This window comes from Podarcis gaigeae, assembly GCF_964106915.1.
Source record: "Podarcis gaigeae genome assembly, chromosome: 9".
In the NCBI taxonomy this organism is placed as follows: Eukaryota; Metazoa; Chordata; class Lepidosauria; order Squamata; family Lacertidae; genus Podarcis; species Podarcis gaigeae.
Genome location: NC_139685.1, coordinates 4,196,019 through 4,215,756, shown reverse-complemented (window position 1 = coordinate 4,215,756; position 19,738 = coordinate 4,196,019). Strand labels below are relative to the sequence as shown.

Sequence of the window (19,738 nt, the reverse complement as noted above, 5' to 3'; positions counted from 1 at the left end):
CTATTTACTGTGGACATCCTGGGAAAAGTATCAGGACTCAGGACAAACTTCGGCTGTATCAAACTGTGTTGGCAGAGGACAGTTTATACAATGGACCTTCACCTCCTCCCCTCTCAACTCCCTATTCCCCACCCACTCCAAAGAAGCTCCTCCAGGGGGTTGAGAGGACCTATCAAACTTAGTGGGTTGCATCATCTAGGGTTGTGATTGTGATTCCTCCCTCCCCTCGAAGCCCTAGATGATATAGACAGCAATATCTGGTTGCGCCTCTGACACTCTGGAGAAGATCGCCTTCTGTTCATACAGTGCTGGATACAACCAATGTATTTAGATTTAGAGCCTTCCACATCCCAAAGACTCATGATGGCTATAAACAGGATAGGAAGAGTGATTATGGTTTTCATGAAAATTATGAAAACTACACCCAACTAAAACCTGAATCCCAAAGCTTGTCCAAAACGGTTAGATTTTTTAGCACTTCCTAAAGTTGCTCATGCTTGGACTTTGGTGAACTTGCAATGAGATGGAATTTCATAACTGGGAGGTAACCTCCCCAGGACACCTCTCTTCCTCTACTTGTTATCTGACTAATAATAATAATCATTATTGGAGCATCCTCAGTAGATGACTGCAAGGAAAGAAGCAGTTTGTCAGGTGTGCTGGTCCAAAACTATTTAGGGCTTTGAAGACAGGATAGAACAGGGTGTCAATGTACTGTAGATGTGAGTTCATGGGTGAAGCCTGCTCCTGCCAGGATGTATTTTGCACCAGCCAAACTTCCCAGCAGTTTTCAAGGATAGCCCCATATACAGTCACTTGCAGTAATCTAGTCTGACAGTGACAGTGGCCTAGACAATGATTTCCTGGACCTCAACAGACAGAATGGCTATGAATGACCTTAGTACCTCTCACATCTACTCTAGAACATTAAGAATTTGCCATCAAATTGAATGATGTGTTAATAGGAAAGTGCAGGCTTCCTAATAGACTACCGGTACTTTATATAGTGACAGTAGCAGAAGCTCACACACTTAGTAGGAAGGTAATCTTCTTTTAAAACAGGCAGAAAAACTTCCAGAACAATAAAAAGGTGATTCAGCTTTTCAGTGATCCCATCGGTAAATCCCTATAATTAGCTTCCAACTAAAGGCCTAATATTTAATCTTGTCAGGGGAGCAAAACCTGAGAAGTGTGTCACCATCTTCTGTTACTACCCAGGAAAACCCCCAGAAATTTTAGAAGCCATTAATTAGAGTCCATGCTTTAACTTTTCTCCTACAACAGGATGTGCTCTGGATAGCAGTGCTGAGGTTTGTCTCCATCTCCAAATTCTCCCATTCCGTTGCCTGTGAATGGGTTGGTGAAATAGGAGCAACATTTTGTCTCAACCAGTCAAGGTCACCCAACAAAACTGGTCGCCTCTACTGCATGCACTGCCAATAGAAAGAACTGCTTCATTCTGTGCATAACAGATTTTTTAGATTCACTTTCACAAGACGTGATGAAGGCCATTGGCTTAGATGAAGTCCCTCAATGCCTATTAGGCATGATGTCTACAGTAAATGTAATAGCTGTTCAGAGCCAAGAGGCCAATGAATACTAGGTCTTTCCTGGAGACATCTGGTTGACCTTTGCAGAAACTAGGATGCTGGACTCCATCTGATCCAGCAAGGCTTGTTCTTGCATTTATGGACCAATGAATGAGGAGGCTTGTGAGGCAGCATTTTTCTCAGTTATGTCATTCATCATTTTTTTGCAGAAAAATGCATCTAAAGAAAATGATGCATCCCCCTAAGGTTAGATATATCTGACTATAAAATGAATTTTCACAACACTTGCACGCACACAAACACAGATGAAGAAATGCAATGAGAAGTAACTTCAGATACTTCAAATGGGGGAAAATTCTGACCAAGGATGTGTTAATTCAGCAAATAGATTTAGCCACAAGTTTGAAGAGCTCAGGTAAAAATCACTGAATATTTACAACTTCACTGTATCTTAATCCTCATGCTACATCCTGAATATATTTTCATAATCTCTCTGCCTGAGTGTCACCTGGGCAGTTTTTCACTGCCAAATTCACATTGAGCTGTGTAAATTATTTTTAGGAATGGTGGGGGGGGGGGAGCGTTGTCATTTTTGCCAGGCAAGGGGATCAGGCAATGCAGTTGAATCTCCATTTCTTTCCTGAACTTGGAACAATGAGGAACAAGTCCCTGCAAATGATTATTCACAAAGTTTGCCTTAATCAGAATATGGGTTGTTGCAGTCACAAAGAAACTGGGAATTGGTTTCAATTCTAATCCCATACAACCAGCACCAGTGGAGCTTGCTACAGGTTTTGGAAAGTGGGGAGAAATAATTGAGAAAAAGAGCTACATCAGTTCTACAAAGAATGAAAGAGGGATGTAAAGGAAACACAGAGAATGTTCTGCATGACAAAAGAAAAATATTAGAAGGAGACTTGCAAGAGGGTAAAATAGCACTTAGTTATGGAATCAGCAGGTGAGTAGTGAGATTAAAAGACTTCTGTATTTTCCTCTCCCCCTAGACTTAATTTTTTAACTGGAACCAATCCATTGCTCATTTACCTGCAATTTCTGAATTTTGTACTATGCACAGTTTATTGTAGCTTTTGTCCCATTAAATTTTAATTAGTTTAATGTAAATGCCCAGTGCGCTTCCATCGTCACAAGTCCCACTACAGCAGAGTATTTCGCACAGCAGCTGAAGAAGGGCAGGAGAGGCAGTATCTTTTCAAAGAGGAGTCTTGGAGCATGCGGTTTGTAACTCAAAGATAAGGTTTATTTACAAAAACAAAAACAACCCTGGCGAAGAACCACACATCTCAGCAAACACGCCCAAAAAAGGGGAGAAAGGGAAGAACAAACACACAGGAGACTATTTATACAAACTCATGTTCCTGGAAGCCTAATGACCTCCAGCTGCTCAGTGATTAGAGCGTTTCTGCTACCCTTTAACCCTTTGATAGCAACACCCCCTCTCGCTCGTAACACTGAGCTGTACCAACCTTAATTCAAATTTAAACCTGAACAGAAACATTTATGAGATTGCGGACTCAAAGCTTTCGTAAAACCGTCTGCGAGATTTTCTTGGCTTGGACAATACTTTAGTTCAATTAAACCTTGTTTTACACTTTGGCATACATTTTGATAACGGATATCCAAGTGTTTTGTGTGTGCCTTGAATTGACCTGATTTAGCTAGTTTAATACAAGGTTGATTGTCTTCCCACACTCTGATAGGTAGGGAACATTCTCCAAACAATTCTTGTACCAGTTGCTTATAAAATTCCAGTTCTCTACATATATCTGATAATGCATTGAACTCAGATTCAGTTGAACTTAAAGCTATAAGTGATTGCTTTCTTGATCTCCAACCAATTAGTGCATTTCCAAATTTTATCGCCATTCCTGACACTGATTTTCTATCTGGTCCAGCATCTGCCCAACTACTGTCGGCCCAACATTCAAGTTGTGTGCTGCCCTCTGCTGATAATTTTAAGCGAAACCTTTTGGTAGTTTGGAGATACCTTAAAACTCTTTTTACTCCTTGCCAAGCATGCATTGATGGTTTTTCAGCTTGTCTACACAGCATGTTGACAGCATATGTTATATCGGGCCGAGTCCACTGTGCAATGTGGAGTAGACTGCCTATCGCTGACTGGTAAACCCCAGGATTACTGAACTCTGTCTGTTGCTCGGCTTGAGCATCCTTTATGTAACTTAGCTCCATTGGGGTTTTAACACCAGCACAGTTGTCCATTTTAAACCTTTCCAGCAACTGCTGGATCTTAGCTTCTTGGCTGAGCCAATAGTTCCCATTTTCATCTTGCTGAATTTTAACTCCTAGATAAACAGATACATTGCCTAGTGATTTTATCTGAAACCTTTCTCCAAGCTTTGTGGCAAATTGTTGTGCAAGTTTATCATCCTTTCCACTGTATAATAAATCGTCAACGAATATCAAGACTGCTTCTTGTTCACATCCCGAGCCTTTTAGATAAAGACACGCATCTGCTGCGCTCTTTCTGAACCCCATGCTCTCTAGAGCATCGTTTAAGCAGGAATTCCAATTACGGGTGGACTGTTTCAACCCATAAATGGATTTGTGTAGGCGCCAGACCTGGTTTGGCTTGTCTCCTTCAAAACCTGGTGGTGGTGTCATATAGACTTCCTCCTGTAAGTCTGCATTTAAATAAGCCACATTGACATCAAAATGAAACAGCTTATTTCCCTTCTTAGCTGAAGAGGCTAAAAGCATTCTTAATGACTCTGATCTTGAAGTAGGTGCATAGATTTGAGAATAGTGAACACCTTTGCGCTGCGAAAACCCTTTTGCAACTAGTCGGGCTTTATATTGCAACTCCTCAGTAGTTGTGGGCTTTAAACGATATACCCATCGACAACCTACAGCTTGTTGCCCTTTCGGAAGCTCTGTACTTGTAAACACACCGAGAGACTTCATTGAAGCCATCTCTTTTTCCATTGCTTCCTGCCACTTAACGGCTTCTGAGCTTGGAAGCTGTTGTACCTCCATATAGCTATCTGGCTCACACTGTGCCATATTTACGTATACACTTGTCACCTTAAACCGCTCTGGTGGCTTGCCCTTTGTGGCACGATTTGACCTGCGCAATTGTTCCTCTTGTGCCCCCTCTGACCGTTGGCTGTCAGAATCTGTCTCAGACTTTATACCTGGATGTGCCTCTAGGGATAAAGACCTCCGTTTAGATACCTCCCTTGGGCTTGGTGTTGCAGGCGACCTGCTTCTCTTTTGCTGTCTGCTAGGCCTACTGACTGGCGATGTTGGAACTGTTGGAGATAAGCAATGTCCAGTGCACAGCGGAATGATGAAAAGTACGTGCCAACATGCTCTATATTACTTTATTTACACTTCAAAGCTGGTAATTTACAGAAAAACATTTTCCCTCTGCCGGAGCAGAGAAAGGCATCCTCTCTCCTCTAAAGCACGGAGAGAAAAACACACTGAACTGCAAAGAACAGTGAAAAACAGGAAACCAGTGTACGTCACATCCAGTCTCCTTTCCCGTGAGAAAACCCAACAGCACTTGACTGCGGAATGTAAACATTGTCTTGTGACAAGCACTTCGCTGCTCAGTGAAGGAAGCAGAAACCAACATCCTCCCCCTTTCTGTGAACATCACTGGGCAGCGTGTTCGTACAATATCAGTACAAACCCAACTTCTGCACATAGGTACAGTGTTGAACCCTTGATACAATCTTGGATAATACATCAGCAGGAATTTCATTACCTGGCATATAGGACACCGTTACGAGTCCCTTTTGAATACGTTCCCTAGCATGTTGCAACTTCAATTGCAAGTGCTTCGTGCTTTGCTTACAACCTTCAGAATTCAGCAAAGCCAAACATGCTTTGTTGTCCTGGTAAACCTGGATTGGACATTTGACAGGAATTTTTATGTCTTTGCACAATTGTAACAACCATTCACAATCCTTAAGTGAATAAGACAGTGCATTCAGTTCAGCTTCACAAGTACTTAAGCTAACTGTTGTTTGCTTCTTGCATGACCAATCAAATAGACCCTGATTGTACTTATAGCAAACTCCAGACGTACTTTTCCTGTCTGTAGTGTCACTTCCAAAACTTGCATCTGCAAATATCTCAAGACCACCAGACTTCTGATTGTTAAATCTCAGTCTGTAATGCATAGTGCCTTTCAAATACCGCGCTATGCGTTTCAGAGCTTTCCAATCCTTAACAGTAGGATTGTTGACTTGTCTGCTTAGCAAATTACAGCTAACAGCAATGTCTGGTCTTGAACATCTGGCAATGAAGTTTAGCTTGCCTAGCACACTTCTGTACAGTGTAGTATCAGAAAATGCTTCTCCAGTGTCATCTACCTGATAACCTGTTGTCATCGGTGTGTCTACAGGGTTAGCATCCATCAGGTTTAGTTTGCTTAACACATCAGCAATTTTCCGTGACTGGTGTACTAGAATGTTACCATCTTGATCTCTCTCTATTTCCAGAGATAGGTAGTTGTTTACCTCACCAAGATCTTTCATGTCAAAGTGCTCTTTCAATTGAGCTAGGGCATTATTGTACATTGTGATATCCTTCCAAAAGAATAAAAGATCATCAACATAAAACAAACAATACAGTTTCTTTTGCCCCTCCTCTTTGACAAATACACATGGATCAGCTTTCCCTTGCTTAAAACCTAGAGAAAACAATACTTCAGTGAGTTTTGTGTGCCAACACCGTGCACTTTGTTTGAGACCATAAAGGGACCTCTTCAGAGCACAAACAAATCCCTGTTTTACCTGTACGCCATCAGGTGGAAGCATATAAAGTGATTCATCTAGAGATCCGTACAGAAAAGCTGTATTCACATCATGGTGACTAATGTGTAGATTCTCTTCTGCAGCTAGCTTGAGCATAAGCCTAATGCTCTCATACCTCACGGTGGGTGAGTAGGTCTCATGATAGTCTTCACCTGGTACCTGTGCAAAACCTCTGGCTACCAATCTGGCTTTGTGTCTGACTATCTTGCCATTTTGATCAGTCTTCGCTTTGAAGACCCATTTGCTTCCAAGCAGTTTCATTCCTGGAACTACTGGAACAAGGTCCCATGTTTTGTTCCTTTCCAATGAATCAAGCTCAGCCTTCATGGCATTTAACCATGGCTCAGCTTCCTTTGAATCCAAATCCTGGATTTCTTGGAAACTTGAAGGTTCAAACACCTTCTTGGAGCTTTTAACAGCTGTTACTGCTATCTTAGCAAACTCATCAGCAAATCTCTTTGGAGGTCTGCCTTTTGTCGCTCTCTGTGACCTGCGAATTAGCCTTAAGTCTTCAACACTCTCCTCTTCCTTCTTAGGAGAAAAGTGACCTATTGTGAACAATGGTTCCTCCAATTCTTGATCAGAGCTTTCAGAGGGTCGCATAGAGGCTTTCGCACTCTTGAAATCCTCTGAATCACCCGATTCAGTTTCAGACTCAGAATCAGAACCTTCATCAGTGGGTGTGGGTTGTTGCGGTTGCTTTTGACTATCCTCAGTTTCATCACTGTCATCAGGATAACATTGGAAAATTCCCACATTCTCCCCCCACTTGGCATTGTACTCAACACTTCTTGTGAGCTTAATTGTCTTAGAGTCAGTCATCATTATTCTGTAAGACCCTTTCTGATAACCTAGAAAGATACCATGCAATCCACGCTTGTCTAACTTGGAGTTTTGTGGTGAGTGAACCCACATGTCAGAACCAAAAATTTTCATGTGTTTGATGTATGGCTTCTTGCCAAACATCTTCTCATAGGGGGTACAACCAATCGCTGAAGATAACCTGCGATTATAACTGTAAGTGAAACATGAGAGAGCTTCGGCCCAATAACTCTCTGGAAGATTGGCATCATGCAGCAAGGTTTTTAACCCTTGAAGCAATGTCTGATTTGCTCGTTCCGCAAGTCCATTCTGCCATGGCGAACGAGGACTAGACAAATCGTGTTGAATTCCTTTCTCAGTCAGAAAAGCTTCAAACTGCTGAGAAGTGAATTCTCCCCCGCGATCACTGAAAAGAGTCTTTACCTTCTTACCATGCACATTTCCCAACCAAGCACAGAATTCCTTGAACCTTGGAAAAGCCTCTGATTTCTGCTTGAGATTGTACACATAAATATACCTGGAAAATGCATCAATGAGAACCATGAAGTACCTGTTTCCACCCAAAGAGGGCGCTAGTGGTCCAACCAAATCAGCATGAACAACCTGGTATGGTTCTGTAGCTTGCCTACTAGACACCTTACCTTTCGCAGCCATTTTTACCTTGTTTGCTGCGCATGCCTTGCACTTCATGTGGTACCTGCAGGGTTTAATAGTCATACCTTCAACCAAGGCAGGCATTTTAGATACTGCCTCAAAATGCAAATGACCAAATTTTCGATGAAAATCGTGAATACATTCTGCATGCAAACTTTTGTTAGAACCTGCAATGCAACAAGTGTCATCCTGCACAACATCATCAAAATACAAAACATACAAACGATCAACATATTCAGCATGCAATACATAATCATTTTTCTTTGTGATGATGCACCTTTTGTTCTTAAAGGAAACGTCAATTTTCCGCTCATTCAGCTGTCCAACGCTGAGCAGATTATGCTTGGCATCTGGCACATAAAGCACATCCTGTATCGATAAGTCCAAACTGTGAAGAACAACAGTTCCGTAGCCTTTACTGGGGATTGTGTGGTCATCCGCCTGGTGAATCGCACCTTCCTGCGGTGTAAAAGACACGAACAGTCGCTTATCGTTGCACATGTGGTGGGTCGCCGCTGAATCAACAACGAAGAAAGATCTAGATGTCTTCTGGACCTCTGCAACCTTTGGAGTGAAGCGTGAGACCATTGCCTTGTGCTGCGTTGTCCTGGACACCGGACCTTTGCCTTTGCCTCGGCCTTTTCCACGCGATGAGCTTTCGCTGCGCTGCTCTGTCTTGGCCCTGGGATATCTGCATTCCCTCTTCATATGGCCTAGACGTCCACACGTGTAGCATTTCACTGCCTTCAAAGCTTTGGCGCCATCTGGTGGTTCCACTGCACTATGGGATGACGTCTGTGAAGACTCCCCCTTGCCCATGCAGCTATCACCCTGGCGGTCTGCTCCATTCAGAATCATGGCAGTATCACTGGCTACTGTGAGTTGAGCATTTGGCTGATTGGCATCAAATTCCCCACTTGCCTCATCCAGCCTTCTGCAGCTAGCCATCATGACTTTGGCATTAGCCTTCTGCGTCATCTCTGCTGCTTTAAATCAGGCTGCTTCATACAAGCTGTGTCTGTGTACAGCTGCTTCAATCCAAAAGCAAATTCAAAAACAGCCTCTGCTTTGTGAACCTGTGCCTTTCTGCTTAACTGCTTTGCTTATCTGCAGCTGCTTCAAACCGCATTCCAAAGGCAAGTTCAAAAGTGAAAGTTCTCTCTGCTGTCTTAAATTCATGCTGCGACACTGCTGCAGCTGCTTTACTTTCGATTTCCCCCAGCATAGGAAAAATTTATCCTTCTAGCCTTTTGCCTGTGCCACGGCAAAACCGGCTATAAAAGTTCAAAGTCCAGCCATAAAGCCATTAATTAGAAGCTGGCAGGCTGCCCGGAGCTGTAGCACATACCTCATCAAATCATCTTGACGCGCAGAGATATCGTCCGATCCGGCCCTCTGCATTCCGATCCTTTGCCGGCACTCCAATTCTTTGCTCCTTTGTTCCTTTGCCAGGAGCCCGACTTCTGGAGTCCATTCTCAAAACACTGCGTTTTTCTGGGCCCGGAACCAAATGTTGGAGATAAGCAATGTCCAGTGCACAGCGGAATGATGAAAAGTACGTGCCAACATGCTCTATATTACTTTATTTACACTTCAAAGCTGGTAATTTACAGAAAAACATTTTCCCTCTGCCGGAGCAGAGAAAGGCATCCTCTCTCCTCTAAAGCACGGAGAGAAAAACACACTGAACTGCAAAGAACAGTGAAAAACAGGAAACCAGTGTACGTCACATCCAGTCTCCTTTCCCGTGAGAAAACCCAACAGCACTTGACTGCGGAATGTAAACATTGTCTTGTGACAAGCACTTCGCTGCTCAGTGAAGGAAGCAGAAACCAACAGGAACACCCCTAGATTTTGGCTTTTCTACCTTAGGAGAAGGACCTTGTGCCTGGTCAGAATCTGCATCTGAACCATGTGCACCATCCTCTTCTGGCTCACTACTCTCTGGACTTTCATTCTCAGCATAAATGCCTAAATCATCTCTCAAAATGTCAGGGTTAGCATGTAAGTGAGTCCATCCAGATTGCTCACAAAATTCAGCGCTCCTACTGAGGACCACTCTTGTAGTATCCCCATTTGGGTTCACGAACCTCCAAGATTTGGCGTGTGGTTCGTACCCACAAAAGATGAGTTTCCTAGCCCTTGGACCTCCCTTTTTCCTTAACGCTTTTGGGAGAAGTACATAGGCTGGACATCCAAACACCCGAAAGTAATTAATTTTGGGCTTCTTCCCATATAAAGCAAAATATGGGGTAGTGGCAATTACCGAATTATATACTCGGTTCAGAATATGAGTAGCCGCCTGCCAGGCTTCCGCCCAGTAACTTTGAGGGAGTTTAGCATCAAACAACATAGAGTTTGCCAACTCTTGCAGAACCCTGTTTTTACGTTCGGCCACGCCTCCTTCTTGGGGGGAATAAGGTGTAGACAGACGATGCTTAATTCCCTTTTTCTTAAAGAAATTCTGCAACACAGACCCGGTAAATTCTGACCCTCTGTCTGTCTGAAAAGCAAGTACTCTAGTACCGAATTCAAGTTCCACTGCATGAACCCAATTTTTAACTGTTTCTGCAGTATCTGCTTTTGTTTTGAGAGGAAAAAACCATGTAACCTTTGTTTTGTCATCCGAGAGACACAGTGCATACCTCGAACCTCCCATGCTAGCAACAGGCATTGGGCCACATAGGTCCATATGCACAAGTTGGAATACTTTGTCAGATTTCCTATCTGAACTGGGATAGCTGCATCTATGAACCTTCGCCCTTTTGCATGCAGTACAATCCAAATACTTAGTACATTTGTTCATTTTGCACCCTTCTGATAATTCAGGTTGCCTTTTAACATACTGAAAATTAATATGTCCCAGACGGCGGTGCCATAAATGGACACAAGAATTATGGGTAGGTGAGTTCACACAACCAGCATGAACCTGTTCAACTTCATCTGGACTTGTCTCAAAATAATATAACCCATCTCTGCATTCCACCTGCAAAAGAGATACGTTATTCTTTGAAATAATGCAAACCCCATTTTCAAACACAGTTTTAAACCCATTTCTATCAAGTTCTGACACAGACAAAATACACCCCTTCAATCCCTTTAGCACGTAGGCATCAATTTCTGTTTGCAAACATTTCAAGAACACTGTGCCTACGGTCTCTAAGGAACGTTTAGTTGAATCTGCCATTGTCACAACTTTAAGGGTTTGCAAATGTCTGCAATTCTGCAAACGGACACTAGATGGCGCCACCAGGTGGTGAGATGCACCACTGTCGATCAACCAGCATAGATTGCTGCCTTGGCCACGCCCTTGCATCAACGCCATTACTGAAGCCATGTGCTGTGTGCTGTGGGAGTAGCCACGACCTCCTCCTCTTCTTCGACGTCCCCTGGAACTCCTTGTCTGGTAACTAGGGGTAACGGCCTTGGTGCTGTCTTGACCAGGTTCACGTGTGCAATTCCTAATTAAATGGGAAGGGGAACCACAGCGAAAACAGTGTCTAGCTGCAAAAGCATTTACTGTGTGCTCAAACTCAGCATCAACACTCTTAGGCACAGCATAACTCCCCTTTAAAGACAAACCTCTTTCTCTTTGCCTTTTATCCTGTTCATCTGCAAGCCGAGATGAAATGTATTCAAGGGTTAATTCAGTTGAAGGCATAGCTTCCAAAGTTAGAGCTAGAGTCTCATAGCTTTTATCAAGAGAAGACAACAATATGTATGACTGCTGCTCCATAGAGAAAGGAATGCCCAGCTGTCTTAGTTGATTAAAGGCAGACACCATTTTGGCAATATGTTCTTTCACACACGCTCCCGGTTGGAGACGTAAATCAAACAAACATCTTGTAGCATGGATCTTGGCCCCCGCAGTGTTTCTGGAATTTATCCGCTGCAGAACCGTCCAGACCTCATGCGTGTTCTTTAACTCAGAAACGTAAGGCATTTGCTCTGGTCCCACTGCCAAAACTAGTAGACCTTGGGCTTTCCTGTCACGTTTCTGTGAAGCTGCTGCTGTTGCTTTGTCTTCTGCAGACGCATCTGCAGCTGCCTGTAAAGGCGGTGCTTCAGTACAACTCCACAACTCTTTTGCTTGCAACCAAACCCTCACTCTAGCCTTCCAATCTTGCCAATTTTTCCCATTGAGTCGCGTAAACGGGACAGAAAAACTTTCCTGGGACTCTGCCATCCTCCCTGGGGCTTAGGAACGATACTCACACACCTGTAGACCGTCTCCCAGCTGCTGAGGTGGCTCCTTGAAGAATAAGACGTCTTCCAGCGAGTACAAACTGCTCAGTGCCTGTTTAAAACTTTTCTAGGCACATTGCAGGACTCAAGCTGCTTTGAAAGCTTTCGTTGTCGGCAACCGCTTCTGACTTCGCTCCAGTCCTTGCATAAATCACTCTGAACTGCACTCCTTAGCTCCTTCTTGACGTACAAACAACCATAACCTGTCCCATTAAACTTTAATTAGTTTAATGTAAATGCCCAGTGCGCTTCCATCGTCACAAGTCCCACTACAGCAGAGTATTTCGCACAGCAGTTGAAGAAGGGCAGGAGAGGCAGTATCTTTTCAAAGAGGAGTCTTGGAGCATGCGGTTTGTAACTCAAAGATAAGGTTTATTTACAAAAACAAAAACAACCCTGGCGAAGAACCACACATCTCAGCAAACACGCCCAAAAAAGGAGAGAAAGGGAAGAACAAACACACAGGAGACTATTTATACAAACTCATGTTCCTGGAAGCCTAATGACCTCCAGCTGCTCAGTGATTAGAGCGTTTCTGCTACCCTTTAACCCTTTGATAGCAACAGCTTTCTCTTCTGTTAGCTCTTCCGTTTTATTCAAGCAATATTTCTATTAGAATAGTAATAGAATAGCTTTATCCAAACTCCCCTGCATTGGCTTGTGCCAAGGTGGAAGATGGGGTGAAAAGGAGGGAAGAAATAAAACTCTATTAACTGGGAAGGAAGGCTGGAGGAAGAAAACTTAAATAAAAAAAAGAGTAGAGAGATCATATGTCATTTCCTGGTTCACATTGTGAAGCTATTTCTAAATAAGCTCTTAAATATATTTTTAAATGCAAATCAGACTCAGAAGAACCCTTCCATAAGTAATTATGTGCTGTCTTTTCTGCTCTGGAATCTGCTCTGAATGTTGGAATAACTGATTGTCAAAATCTTTTTTTAAACGGAAAAATAGAAAAGTGTACATTAACACACCCACAAACTTCTGCTATGCTTCATTGGCAGCTATGGCACAGTGCAACAATTTTACACTATTCTAGTTAAATGGAAGCTGTTGGCTGTTGTTATAGTGAATTAGAGTCTTGCAAAGAAAGTGAAAACACCTTCCTGGGTAGCAGATAACATTGTGATTTATTAGGGCTTTTAACTGCATTTGTGCATTCCTGGAGACAAAGTTTAATATTTCTCTGATATACTTTTTTACCTGGATCTCTAAAAATTCAGTGCCAAAAAAGAAGGAACAACTCCACTTGCTATATATACTGAAATTGCTTCTTTGTGGCTTGTGTGCAGCTGAAGAAGAAACCCCTTCATTTTTATAGCTCCATTTTATTGGCTAAACACCAATAGCTATGTACCATGATTCATTTTGCTAGGAGTGATGAAAAATAAAATCCAACAATTAAGAATTGGTTATAGTAGCCGATTGAGGGTCCCATAAAAAACATCCCCATGGAAGTGAAATATTCCTGGGAATGCTAGAACCACACAGCACAAGCCAATCTGCAGATAAGTCTCTTGCACCCAATCTCACATTCACATCTTCTCCCAGGGAGGGAGAGTTCAGAACCAGTGTTTAAGATTGAGATGGAATTAATATGGGCAAACCAGCTGAAGCTATTCCAGACAGTGGTCTTGTTGGAGGTTGCTCTGTTCCAGGACTGGGTATCTGGCAAGTTTGGGATGGCGTTGCACTCCTCCTTAAGAATTGGATTGCTTATGGATCTAAACCTGGATGTTCAGGGGTGGCCATGGCTGGATCTACACTGATTTAAAAAAACACTATAGAAAAAACACTATAAAAGCTCTCAATGCAAATTCCCATTGGTGACGGATCACTGTTGTGCATTGCCATCTGGTATCACATCTTTATAACACAGTTACAGTGGTACCTCAGAACTCAAACATAATCCGTTCTGGAAGACCCAACGTTCGAGATCTGAGGCGCGGCTTCCAATTGGCTGACAGCTAGGTTTTTGGGCAGCGAAAGCAGCGTTAGACATTTGTGTTCCAACGAACATCCGAAAACCAGAGCACTTCTGGGTTTTCAGCGTTCAGAAGCTGAAACGTTCAAGAACGGAGCTGTTCAAGTTCCAAGGTACCACTGTATAATGATATAATTGACAGGTGTAGCTGAGTCCCAGGAATGCTTTCATCAGCTTTAGCAATACCCTTTTCTGGAATAGTCATTTGTGCTCCAGCAGCATTTAGATTGGATTGTTGTAAGGCAGTCCATGTGGGGTTGTCTGTTAGAAGTGCCTAGAAATTTTATATGGCTTGGAATAAAGCAGTCAAATGACTGCCTTGTGTTATACCATATTTCTCCAGTACTACTTCAGTTTCACTGGTTACTTTTATTTCTGGCAGGTAGCAAAAAGAAAGCTTTCAAAGAAGATATTTGGCATGGAATCATAGAGCTGGAAGGGACCCAAGGGTCATCTAGTCCAAACCCCTGCAATGAAGGAATCTCAGCTCAAACATCCATAACAGATGGCCATCCAATCTCTGCTTAAAAACCTCCAATGAAAGAAAGTCTATAAGCTCCCAAGGGAGACTGTTCTACTGTCAAACATCTCTTCCAATGAGGGTTTTTGTTTGCACTATCCGGGGGTCTCTATTATGAACTCCACATTTATAAGGAAGGCAGTGAAAGGAATGGTGGGAGCAATTCTGGGATGAGCACAAATTCACCCCCTTTGGTCACTCCAACCCAAAGGTGAAACAGTTTTTTTTAAAAAAATATTCCATATTAGTTTCATTGCTGGTCTTTGCTTTGTATTAACACTTGAACATTTTTATCCAGGCTAACATTGTGAGACTTGTTTACTTCTCAATTTGCCAATTACACTCGTATTGCAAAGCTAGGGGAAAATGCTGAATTAAATTATATATTTTCTCCAGATAGGGAGAATTCTGCTCCTCATAAATATTTCATCAGGGAATGAAAAGTAGGTATTTGTATTTATAGATAAGATGTTAAGGTTTTCAGAAATGGAATTGCTACAAGCAGAATTTCTGGCAAAATAATGGGAAGGAAATTGAGTGAAATACCTGACTTGATTTTATGTTAAGACATTTATATTGCATTCTTGTTGTCATGCCATGCAGATTGCTGAAGATTGTTGCAACCCAGTCCCTAGGAATGCCAGCAGATGTTCTGATGATAACCTGAGTCCTTCTCATCTGCTCAAGAGATCTTGTGGTCCCTGAGACTGCTGGAACTGGGTCTGAAACTGCCCCCCCCCCAAAAAAAAAGTGGGGAGGAAGATTAATTGCCAGATTTTAAATTCTTTTGGGCCAAGAATTGGAACTGCTATCCTCCCCATCCAAAACCACGCACTCCTCAGTTTGTAAGAATCCTCACTGGAGAAGAGCACAATTTAACACCATTCAACAGCACCACAATGTTTGGCTGAAATTGTCTATTCCTTCTTCAGGCAAGCTGGGTGGTTGGGATCCAGTCCTCTGTGTATTTTGATGGGAAGAGAGGGGTTGCTAGAGATCTGTGCTATAACAGCCCACCAGCTGCGTTAGCAGACTGATGTCAGAGGGGCAGGTGACTGAAGGCTCGCAATATCACACCGGAGGAGGATAATAACCGTGTGAATTTGGGGTTGCCTGTTGAAAGATGCAGGAGGAATGATGCAGTCAAAGCTAAGGACTTCTAATTCCCAATGATTTAGAGAGGCAGCTGTGATTTAAAAGTCATTAAATTTATCTGCATTGCTTTCAATGCTAGCACCTAAATGGGATTTTTGTATTGATATCTAGAGTGGGAATGAACTTTCAAAGTTTAGTTGTGGGCAAAAGAGGGCACAGAACTGAGGCTGCTTTTTTTGAGGGTGATACTGAAATTCACTAGAGTCCTCGAAACTCCATTGTGCTGGTGGTCACTATATTGGATTTCCCAGAATGCTCCATTCCAGAGCAGAACAGCATTTGGGAGGAGGGAAAATGGCAGTCCTGTCCCAATTACATGAACTACTGTGCTCAGAATCTACAGTTGCCTAATTGCAGAGCTTTTACACATTTTCTGGGTGAGGATCCCCCCCCCCAGCTGAGCGCACAGCTATCTGCATGCATGTCCTATTGATACTTCATTGGCATAATAGAATCAACAAATTAGTGAGGGATAGGTAAAGGGACCCCTGACCGTTGAGTCCAGTCACGGACGACTCTGGGGTTGTGACGCTGCCGAGGGAGCTGGTGTTTGTCCACAGACAGCTTCCGGTTCATGGGGCCAGCAAGACTAAGCTGTTTCTGGTGAACCAGAGCAGCGCATGGAAACGCTGTTAACCTTCCCGCCGGAGCGGTACCTATTTATCTACTTGCACTTTGTTGTGCTTTCGAACTGCTAGGTTGGCAGAAGCAACGGGAGCTCACCCCATCACAGGGATTTGAACCGCCGACCTTCTGATCGGCAAGTCCAAGGCTCAGTGGTTTAGACCTCAGCGCCACCAGCATCCATGTGGGATACTCAGCCTCATATAGCCAACATGCATAATTTTAATTAAGGTCACTGTGGCAAAGCATATCTAAGGCTGTTGGCTCTGCTGAATACAGGGGTGGATCTACTATGAAACTAATGAAGCCCCTAATCCCAGAGGGGCCCCAGAAATGACTTTTTTCATGCATGTATATAACATTTCCCTAATTTAATCCCCTACATAACTTGAAAACTATAAGGCATAGGAAATCTTTACTCACACCAGTGACACACAAGATCATCTGGCACAACAATTTTGATCAAAATCTGAGATGTAGTTATTTTATTTTATTTTTAAATGTGGTGATCTGTCATGGAACAACCCCGCTGAAGAAGATGCCCAGTCCTCATTCCTGGTTGCAAAGGAGACCCCCATAAGAGTTCAAGCTTCAGGGCCCCCAAAATGTAGGTGTGCCATTGGCTGAATGATTTGTAAGCTCTCCTAGGAAACAAAATATCTGTTGTAGAGTATTTCTTTATGCAAAAACAAAACAAAACACCCTAAAGCAAACAGAGGTGAGAACAGCAGAGAAAAGAATGCATTCCACATGAAGCCACAAAGCCCAGGAAAGCAGCATCAGCAGAATCCACTGCTTCCCCCCTAGCAGCTCTTCTTCAGAAAGCAAAAGTTCCATAATTGCAATACTCGCCTGCTCATTGCTCCACCAGCAGCATTCGCAAACATGTCAAACATTTCCAAGGCTGCAGGATCCACAAAGAAGCAAAACCCACCCTCCCTTCTCCATTCGTGCAACTCAATATTAGCTTAATCCCTTATCAATCACACACAGTCAAGCTACTTCAGATATGTCAATCAAGGTTATGCCATGTGCCAGGAATTACCTGCTGCCAAAAAAATAATAATTCTACCTACTTGAGTTGTTTATCCAATTTCCTCAAACAGTATTAAGACACTCATTGAACGATGCTAATGGTTTAGGTTGAAAACTGCTGCAGGTGGTTCAAAAAAATTGTGCCGCCCAGTGACTTTATCAAATGCAAAAGGGAAGAGGAAAAAGTAGTCCATTCATTACAATCTTTCTTATATTTTATGTTTCCAAGAAACACGTGCAAACCAGCATTCATTCTTCCTTCCTTCCTTCCTTCCTTCCTTCCTTCCTTCCTCCTTCCTTCCTCCCTCCCTCCCTTCCTCCCTCCCTTCCTTCCTTCCTATCTTTCTTTCTAGAATGGGTAAATGGCAGACTTCTTGACTTTTAAACTATCATCTTTTAATTGACTTTTAATCCTATCATCCCTGACCATTGTCCATGCCAGCTGAAACCAATGGCAGTTGGAATCCAACAACATCTGGAAGGCCACAGGTTTACACAACAATGTGCCTACATTTTTCCCCAAACAAACATTTTATATGTTAAAACATTATACTACTGTCTATTAAAACAAGCTGTAGAGACTTTAAACTAGGTGGTTGTAATGTTCTTTCAGATTCACCAGTAAAGATTGGTCAGGTTTCTTCAATATGATTTTCAGTACAGATGTCAGATTTACTTATTTTATATTTCATTTATTTTACAGTCAGAAGGTAGGGTTTTTTGTTTTGTTTTTACCAGTTTCTGTATGATGATCCTGTTCTGTGCTGGCTGCATCACACAGCACTCCTGGTTGCACTGCTTCTGGCTAAGGCTCCATCCTCCCTGAGGTCTTCCTGCTAAAACATAAGAAGCCTCTTAAAGAGATATCACCACAGTGGGCATTTTCAAAATTACAATTATTGTAGCATTATAAAACCCAAATGGACACATGCAACACTAAAGTCACTGACACATCCAGGGGAAGCAGCAACTGTAAGAGATGTTTAACAACTCTGTACTGTAATCAAAAATGTAAACGTATTTGTATGTGCCACTTTTTAGTCTATGGCCCATATATTTTCAGAGGATCTCATCTGCCAGCAAAACAAAATTTAGCACATCATGCATCATCACTGACCATGCAGCTGTTCTTTGTACACTTTATACAAGCCGTGGAGGACCTCCATATTTTTATGGAAACTAGTGCCCCTCCACCATCAACATTTAGTTTTTACACACAAGTTATCAGATGATCTAGATAATTATTTTGAAGAGAATATAGCTATGAGTTGAGGGTGCCAGATTCAATCTATGCTTGGAGTGTTAAAATTGGCTACCAGACACTGGATTTAGCAAAGTGTCAAAATACAAGCCAAACCAGCTTCTCGGGTTCAGGAAATTGCCTGGGAGATCAGCCTTTAACCAAAGACAAAGGGAAGGAATGGGATATCAGGAAAGTCAGAGGGAGGGGGCTCTGTGCCAGACAGAAAATGGGAGGGGCCCCTTCCTCAAGCCAGAGTTAGTTTGGAAGACAAAGGAGAGTTTTCAGGTAGAGTTTTGGAGTAGTGTTTTAGGATCGTAGTTGGGGGTGGTGTGGGCTGGAGGAGAATAGCTGCAGTCGGTAAATGCAGCAAGCCAGAGAGAAGCAGAGCCATGGCTGGTGTCTTTATGAATCCTAGGCTGCTGTGTGATGGGAGAAGCCCATCTTGGGGTCTCGATGGTGTAAGCTCTTCCATCATAGGCTCAAGTTGTATATATGTGTCAATGAACCATATACCATAAGGTCACCACAGTCTCCACCATGCCTCATTTCCAAACCCTGGACCCCTGGGATCTTGGAGACTGGGGTGGTGTGCAATGATATTAAAGGTCAAATGAAGGCTGTGACTGTCAAGAGCACCTAGAATTCTACTATTAGGGGAAGTGAATTTAGTGAATTTAGCTCACTTAAAAAACCACACTGGGGAAACAGATGAGGGCAGAAATAACCTCCCTGCAATGTCAACACATAATCACAAATTCAGAAGGCATTCATTACAAGCTCAGCAAAGAACAAAAGAAAAGCTAGACCTGGTGGAAACAAAGTCCCAAATCATTAGCTTATCTCAAGCAAACATCCTTTGAATTTGGCAACTGAGCATCAAGGCTTCTGGCACTCACTTTGCACAAAAACAAACACACTGGTCCTGTCTATCAAAAATCACAACAGAGACAAAATAACCTTCTGACAGTATTACTGAAGATTGTACTGATTATGTACTACTATACCCTGATTAGTTAACCCTGACACAGTCAGGAGGACACAAACTTGTCTATAAAAGGCCACAAAAGAAACCAGAAAATAAACCAGCAAACCTTGATACAGATG

General features: G+C 42.7%; 2 long non-coding RNA genes across 2 annotated transcripts in view; one reads left to right on the top strand and one right to left on the bottom strand.

The window, feature by feature from the left end:
- The window catches only part of LOC310825230, a 315,724-nt gene that overhangs the window by 156,170 nt on the left and 139,816 nt on the right, over nt 1–19,738 (top strand). The window lies entirely within an intron of this gene.
- Nucleotides 14,519–19,738, bottom strand: part of LOC310825234 — a 213,222-nt gene continuing 208,002 nt past the window's right edge. The window contains exon 3 of the long non-coding RNA XR_014555183.1: nt 14,519–14,589. This is a non-coding gene — a long non-coding RNA (uncharacterized lncRNA). The remainder of the gene's footprint in view (nt 14,590–19,738) is intronic.